Source organism: Schistocerca cancellata, chromosome 4, assembly GCF_023864275.1.
Source record: "Schistocerca cancellata isolate TAMUIC-IGC-003103 chromosome 4, iqSchCanc2.1, whole genome shotgun sequence".
In the NCBI taxonomy this organism is placed as follows: domain Eukaryota; kingdom Metazoa; phylum Arthropoda; class Insecta; order Orthoptera; family Acrididae; genus Schistocerca; species Schistocerca cancellata.
Window position 1 is genome coordinate 294,211,552 of NC_064629.1, and position 8,882 is coordinate 294,220,433.

Here is an 8,882-nt window from a genome sequence, read left to right on the forward strand (position 1 = left end):
CATTGAGAAGTTTTACGAAACTCTGCAGTGGGTTTGCTTTGTTGTGGCCCATTACCTGTCTGCATGTCAAGAGTCAGCACTGTCTTTCCGTTGGAAGGACAACACTACTTCTTCAAGACTGCATGGAAATCCACTACTTTCATGTGCATTTTCTTTTACTGCTCTGACTTTGAGAAAAACACTGCATTTTTACTGTGATGAACGATCAGGACAGTCTTTATGGACTGTGAGAAAATTTTAGCTTTTGACCAACATTGTATTGATATGTGTGTGCGTTTGATTTCTTTGTTATTGTAATTATGAAAAAAATTTTCAAATCTGTATTGGCCACTGCCCAACTAAATTTGTAAAACTTTTTGTGGTGAGCATGTGGGCTATGTAAGTAGGTTGTTTAGGTTTGTTTATTGATAACACCACGTAGTGCTCTGTATGAAAATCACTGGCTGTGCTGTGTGCAGTCTGTGGCTAGTTTGCATTGTTGTCTGCCATTGTAGTGCTGATCAGTTGGCTGTTAACAGCGCGTAGTGTTGCGCAGTTGGAGGTGAGCCGCCAGAAGTGGTGGATGTGTGGAGAGAAATGGCGGAGTTTTGAAATTTGTAAGAATGGATGTCATGAACTGCTATATACGTTATGACTATTAAGGTAAATACATTGTTAGTTCTCTATTAAAAACTTTCATTTGCTAACTATGCCTATCAGTAGTTAGTGCCTTCCGTAGTTCGAATCTTTTATTTAGCTGGCAGTAGTGGCGCTCGCTGTATTGCAGTAGTTGGAGTAATGAAGATTTTTTGAGGTAAGTGATTTTTGAAATGTATAGGTTAATTTAGTCACGGCCATAGGATTACTAAAAGTCAGATTGGGATGTGCTAAAGAAAGAAAAATATTGTGTGTCAGTTTAAGCAAAGTCATGTATAATTTTTCTAAAGGGACGTTTCTACAGTAAGAATTCTATGTTGTGGATGATATGTTAGATTTTACATTTTGTAGATTCCAGCTCACTAGCTCATTATTCAAATAAATTCTGTATTTTATAAGTAACATAACCGATTATTTAAAAATTCAGGATACATGATTAACATAACCGATTTCAAAACGTGAACTAAATACATAATCTTACAATAACCCAACAAATGATAATAACCAAATGATTTATAATTTAATTACTTGATTTACAACATGATATTAAGACAATAACATGTATAATTTAACAAAAGTACAGTATTTTTTAAATTCACATTGTGAAAGTAAGAAAATAAATAGTATGTATTAGTTAACACAAATAAATTACTATTAAAAAAATAGGTAAGTAAATAAATAATAATAATGTATTAGTTAAGAAAGTACATAATTTACAAAAGATTTCGTTGTGGAGTGAAGTAAATAACTAAAATATATTAGTTAAGAATGTAAATTATCTTAAAAAATCTCATTGTGAACATAATTAAATTAATCGAAATATATTATGTATAAAAGTACATTATTTGAAAAATTTTGCATTGTAATTGTAAGTAAATAAATAAAAAATATATTACTAAAAAAAGTAAGTTATATATACTTACAAAGTGATTGTAAGATATTAAAACAAATTAGTTAAAACAAAAGTATATAATTTTAGAATTTTTAGAATGAGAATGAAATGAAAGAAAAATAATAAATATTTTAACAAATAATAATTATATAAAAAATTAAGTTTATATTTTTCTATCTTTCTAAAAATGTTTCAGAAATGTATATGAGAATGAAGTTAATACTTTAATAAACTTTTTTATGATTTTCATTATTTTATGATAAATCAATAGTTAATAAATACAAATTTTCAGTAAGTAATCTATTTTGTGCAACATATGTGAGAATTTACATTTTGTGGATTCTAGCTCTGTAGCTCACTATTCAAATAAATTCTGTATTTTATAAGTAAGTTGAGAGATTTTTAAGAAATTCAGGATATTTGATGAACATAACCGATTTTAAAATATAAATTAAATACATAATTTTATCAATAACTCAATTAATTATAATAACCAACTGATTTGTAACTTAATTACTTAACTTACAACATGATTTTAACACAATAAAATTAATAATTTAACAAAAGAACACTATTTAAAAAAATCAAATTGTGAAAATAACTTAATAAATAGAAAGGATTAGTGAACACAAGAAAATTACTCTTCAAAAGTAACTTTGTGAAGGTAAGTAAATAAATAAAAAAACTGTATTAGTTAAGACAATACATTATTTATTTCAAATGACATTCCCAAGTTAAATAATTAATAAATAAGATATATTAGTTAAGAAAGTACATTATATTTAAAAAATCAAATTGTGAACGTAAGTAAATTAATGAAAATATATTATTAACGAAAATCCATAACTTGAAAATTTTTTTATTGTAATTGTATGTAAAGAAATAAAAATTGTATTAGTTAAAAAACGGAAGTTATATAAATTTACAAAGTGATTGTAAGAAATTAAAGTGTATTAATTAAAACAATAGTATTTTATTTTAAAAATTTTACGTAGTGAATATAAGAAAAGAAATTGAAAAAATATGTTAACAAATATAAATTATATTAAATTTTCAGTTTTTGTTTTTCTATCTGTCTAAAAATTTTTCGGAAATGTAAATAAGCATGAAGGTAACACTTTTATTAATTTTTATGCTTTTCATTATGTTCAGTAAAAACAAAAGTTAATAATTAAAAATTTTCAATTAGTACTCTATGTTGTGCATCATGTGTGAGATTTTACATTTTGTAGATTCTAGCTCACTAGCTCATTATTAAAATTAATGCTGTACTTTACAAGTATTTTTTTAAAACATTCAGGATGTATTATTAACATAACCGATTTTAAAACGTTAACTAAATTCATAACTTTTACAAAATTCAACTAATTTTAATAACCAACTGATTTATAACTTTATTACTTAATTTACAACATGATTTTAACACAGTAACATGTATAATTTAACAAAAGTTCAAAATTTTGAAAAATCACACTGTGAAAGTAAGTTAATAAATAGAATGTATTAGTTAACACAAGTAAATTACTATTAAAACCAGTTTGTGAAAGTAAGTAAATTAATCATTGAAATGTATTAGTAAAGAAAGTACATTATTTATAAAAAACGACATTGCGAAGTTAAGAAAAAAAATATATTATTTTAGAAAGTACATTATCTAAAATAATCACATTGTGAAGTAAATAAATAAAATATATTAGCTTAGAAAGTACATTATGTAAAAAAATAAAATTGTGAACATAAGTAAATTAATGTTGTTGTTGTTGTGGTCTTCAGTCCTGAGACTGGTTTGATGCAGCTCTCCATGCTACTCTATCCTGTGCAAGCTTCTTCATCTCCCAGTATAATGAAAATATATTATTAATGAAAGTACATTATTTGAAAAATTTTACATTGTAATTGTAAGTGAAGAAATAAAAAATGTATTAGTTAAAAAAAGTAAGTTACATAAATTTACAAAGTGTCTGTAAGATAATAAAGTGTATTAGTTAAGACAAAAGTATTTTATTTTAACAATTTTACATTGTGAATGTAAGAAAAGATAGAAAAGGAATGTTACAAAATTACATAAAAATTTGAAGTTTTTGTTTATCTACCTGTCTAAAATTTTACATTGTAATTGTAGGTAAATAAAAGAAATGTAGTATTTAACAAAATTAAGCTATAAAATTTACAAAGTGATTGTAAGATAGTAAAATGTATTAGTTAAAACAAATGTACAATTTATAATAATTTTAGATTGTGAATAAAAGTAAAGAAATAAAATAAATAAATGTTAATTAAATAATAACTTTCAGTTTCTGTTTTTCTATCTTTCTAAAGATGAATCAGACATGTATAGAAGCATGTAGTTGACACTTTTGTGATTTTGTAAGTTTTTTATTGTTTTATATAATTGCAAAAGTTGATAATTAAGAATTTTCAGTAACTATTATATGTTGTGCATCATATGTGAGCTATTACATTTTGGAGGTTCTAGCTCACTAACTCATTATTAAAATTAATTCTGTTTTTAATAAGCAACTTAACCGATTTTTTAAAAATTCGGGATATATGATTAACATATTCGAATTTGAATCGTTAACTTAATACGTAACTTTTACGAAATTCAACTAATTTTAATAACTAACCGATTTATATTTTAATAACTTAATTTACAACACGATTTAAATTTTGTAGATTACAGCTCACTAGCTCACTATTAATACTAATTCTGTATTTTATAAGTAAATTAACCGATTTTTTAAAAATTTAGGGTATATGATTAACATAACCGATTTTAAAACGTTAACTAAATACATGACTTTTACAAAATTCAACTAATTATAATAACCAATTCATTTATAACTAAATTATTTAATTTACAAAAAGATTTAAACAAAGAAATACGTTTTATTTAACAAAAGAACATTATTTTAAAAACACATTTTCAAGGTGAGTAAATAAATAAATTGTTTTAGTTATCAAAAGTAAATATTTAAAAAAAACATTGTGAAGGTAATTAAACAAATAAAGTGTATTAACTAAGAGAGTAGATTGTTTTTAAAATATTACATTGTGAAGGTAAGTAAATAAACAAAGTGTACTAGGTAAGAAAGTACATTATTTTTAAAAAATCTCAATTTGAAAATAAGCAAATTAATTAAAATGTATTGGTAAACAATCTACAATATTATAAAAAACCACATTGTGAAGGTAAGTAAATAAATAAAATGTATTAGCTAACGAAAGTAAATTACAAAAATTTTATAACATGACTGTAAAATGATAAAATGTATTACGTAAAACAAATGTGAATAATATTAAATATATTTCATTGTGAATTCTAAGTCATGAAATTCATAATTTCTATTTATAAGTTTCTTCATTCTCTTATATTTCAAATTCATTTGTCCTTTTTCAGTTATTTCACAATTAATATTATCAATTAATTTAGGATAGCTAAATAACTTAAAATCATTATTGAGTTCTAGACAAAGTTGTTCTCCATATCTAATATTTTAATATTCACATTTCATTATATTATGTGATACATTTACCTCTAACTCAATTACTTCTTTAATTTCCTTAGAAATGCTTATATTGTTGAGCTTCTTCATTAAAGTAGTTTGCATTTATATAGATAAACTTTTATTAGTTTTACTGACATAAATTTTTAGTTTTTATCCAACATATTATTAAAAATTTGTAATTTTGATTTTATATGTAAATGATTACTTGAAGATTACTCTTTTTGATTTTTTATAAATCTAATAAAATTTATTTCCTAAAAATGGAGTACTTAAACGAAATGAAAACTATACTAAATGATACATATGAACTGATTGTGCAATCTGAAGAGGATATTGATTTCCTATTTGTTTAAGTAATGAAAATAATTATCAATTTGTTAAAACAAACTGCTATCATTGTTTTCATAAAGAATGTATTAATATATGGTTAATGAAAAAAGGAAATTGTCCATTGTGTAGAACCATCATTAAAAATAAACAACCAACATTAGCTGATATATTGGCTGCTCTTGATTGTACACCAATAACTGTAATCCCATCAGTTGAACTGTGGTTGAATCCTATATTATGATTAGATTATACGCTAAAAATTAGAAAATTTACTTTTTCACAAATCTAATAAATATTTATATACATAAATGGAGCAAGTTCAACAAAAATCTTCCGTGCAATCTTAATTTTGTAAATACTGTAATACAGAATAATCAATCGATATTTTTACTTTACAGAAATATACAAAAGATGGTTATAGAACTATATGTAGGTCATGTATAAATAAATGTCATGTACAAAATTACAATAAAAATCGAATTCCTTGTGGATGTGGAAAAATTTTTGCTAAATATTATTTTAAGGAACAATTCAGACGAAATGAAAGTGAACAACATTCAAAACTATTATTAACAATGAATAATGTAGAAAAATCTATAGCTACAATTCATGATTAAGAAGTTGTAACTCAAGAAACATCTACATCTACAAAAAATGTAAAAGAAATTAAGGATTAATTTGTTTTTACATAAATCCTTCACATAAAGATAGATATAATAATACATGTAAGAAGTGTACTTTAGAATATATTAAGAATAAGAAAGCTTTAACTTTATTATGTATTTAATAATAATCCTTTGTGATGAATTACACAAATTTTTACAAACCCAATTGTAAAATCGAATCCAAGAGATTGAAATACAATTAAAGGTTACTTAGTTGAAAAAGCATTTGAAAGCAGATTACAAACTATAAATTTTGAAAATAGTACAGATAGACTTGATTCTAATCATTTCTTAACTGCAGTAGGCCACAATGCGATTCTAGGCGCTACAGTCTGGAACCGAGCAATCGCTACGGTCCCAGGTTCGAATCCCGCCTCAGGCATGGATGTGTGTGATGTCCTTAGGTTACTTAGGTAAAGTTTGGAAGGTAGGAGACGAGATACTGGCAGAAGTAAAGCTGTGAGACCGGGCGTGAGTCGTGCTTCGGTAGCTCAGTTGGTAGAGCACTTGCCCGTGAAAGGCAAAGGTCCCGAGTTCGAGTCTCGGTCGGGCACACAGTTTTAATCTGCCAGGAAGTTTCAAAAACTTTGAGGTTTGCCGAGGACATTGCAATTCTATCAAAGCACCTGGAAGAGCAGTTGAATGTAATAGACATTGTCTTGAAAGGAGGACATAAGACGAACATCGACAGAAGCAAAACGAGGATAATTTAATGTAGTCGAATTAAATCATGCGATGCTGAGGGAATGATATTAGGAAATGAGACACTTAAAGTAGTAAAGGAATTTTGCTATTTGGGGAGCAAAATAAATGATGATGGTCGAAGTAGAGAGGATATAAAATGTAGACTGGCAATGGCAAGGAAAACATTTCTCGAGAAGAGAAATTTGTTAACATCGAGTATAGATTTAAGTGTAAGGAAGTCTTCTCTGAAAGTATTTGTATGGAGTGTAGCCACATATGGAAGTGAAACATGGATAATAAATAATTTAGACAAGAAGAGAAGCTTTCGAAATGTGGTGCTACAGAAGAATGCTGAAGATCAGACAGGCAGATCGCGTAACTAATGAGGAGGTACTGAGTAGAATTGGGGAGAAGGGGAATTTGTGGCACAACTCGACTAGATGTAGGTATAGGTTGGTGGGACACGTTCTGAGACATCAAGAGATTATGAATTTAAAATTGGAGGGAAGTTCAAAGGGTAAAAATCGTAGAGGAAGACCAAGGTATGAATACTGAATACACTAAACTGAATCAGAAGGATGTAGGCTGCTGTAGCTACATGGAGATGAAGAAGCTCACACAGGATAGAGTAGCATGGAGAGCTGCATCAAACCAGTCGTTGGACTGAAGACCATTACAACAACATTTTGAACCGATCACATGGTTGATAATGTATTTTATATTGTGATGCTGTCATTCACTGGAAGTCGTGGAATACCTGATGTTCCCAACGCTGGGTGATACATTTTATAAATCAGGTGACATATGGTTACTATCCTTTCACACACTGAGCACTGGTTGTTACTTAAAAAAATTCTATAGGTTATCTTTCCATATAAATAGTCTGGCTTATAGCTTTCAGACACTGATGACTTACGATGTTAGGCAGTCGTTATACCTGACACGCCAGCAGTCGATGGAGTACTCTGTTTCTATTGTTTGTGCAATTTTGTGTGTACCTCAAGTATATTTTTGTTAATGTGATGTTTAAAAAATGTAGTTTACCCGGTGATATGTCATGTACTGTATATAATAATTTATGTCCATTTGTATGTCCTTAATGTCTTCTTTGGTCTCTAACTTTTTACATCACATCAACTAAGTCTGGAATGAAACTTCCTGGCAGATTAAAACTGTGTGCCCGACCGAGACTCGAACTCGGGACCTTTGCCTTTCGCGGGCAAGTGCTCTACCAACTGAGCTACCGAAGCACGACTCACGACCGGTACTCACAGCTTTACTTCTGCCAGTACCTCGTCTCCTACCTTCCTAACTTTACAGAAGCTATAAATAATGTTCCTATGAAATGTGCTATTCAGGATCTTAAAGTCATTGGATGACTATTACTCTGTGACAACAAATTACCAGTTGCTGTCAGTTACCATATGGTTGTAGTAAATGTGTGCAGTAGTATTTTATCTTAAAGTGAGGTGTGTGAAGTGCTATTTATACACAGCAATGTATACAGACAATGTAGTGCTCTTCCATATTGGTTTTACAGGTGATTCACAAAGACAAGAAGTGGAAATTAGCTAATCGCACGATTAAATAAAAATCACACAACAGCCTGCTGTGGTCCGTGTTTACGTTTATTATCCTTGCTTTTTAATTTCAACAGCTTCTTTAATAACACTGTCTCATCAGCTGGAAGTGAATCTCCATGTTGTTATATTCCATAGGGTTAAAAGTGCCAAGACACGTTCCGCACCACCCTATTTGCTCGGCTGTTGTCAGCGTGTGACACTTATACTCAGTACACCAGTCCTCCACGGTCCTCACAGTCTGACCAACAATATACTCGAACTCGGGACCTTTGCCTTTCGCGGGCAAGTGCTCTACCAACTGAGCTACCGAAGCACGACCCATGCCCGGTCTCACAGCTTTACTTCTGCCAGTATCTCGTCTCCTACCTTCCAAACTTTACAGAAGCTCTTCTGCGAACCTGACCTCACACACGTCTGGCGTGAGGTCAGTCGCTTGACGGCGCGTTTCGGTGCGGGCCCGCCCGTTGCCGGCGCGCCGTAAGGCACGGAAGCTCGCACTGGAGCGTATCGCTTTACGTCGAGCGTGCCGCGGCCGTCCTCACTCGGGGAAGTGATGCGTCTCTTACAGCCTCTCCTTCCCAAG

The 8,882-nt window shown here is 29.3% G+C and overlaps 1 non-coding gene across 1 annotated transcript; it reads left to right on the forward strand.

The window, feature by feature from the left end:
• Positions 1-6,511: 6,511 nt before the first annotated feature.
• Trnas-uga (transfer RNA serine (anticodon UGA)) lies at positions 6,512-6,586 on the forward strand. The gene has a single exon. It is a non-coding gene; the product is annotated as a tRNA-Ser (tRNA).
• Positions 6,587-8,882: the final 2,296 nt, after the last annotated feature.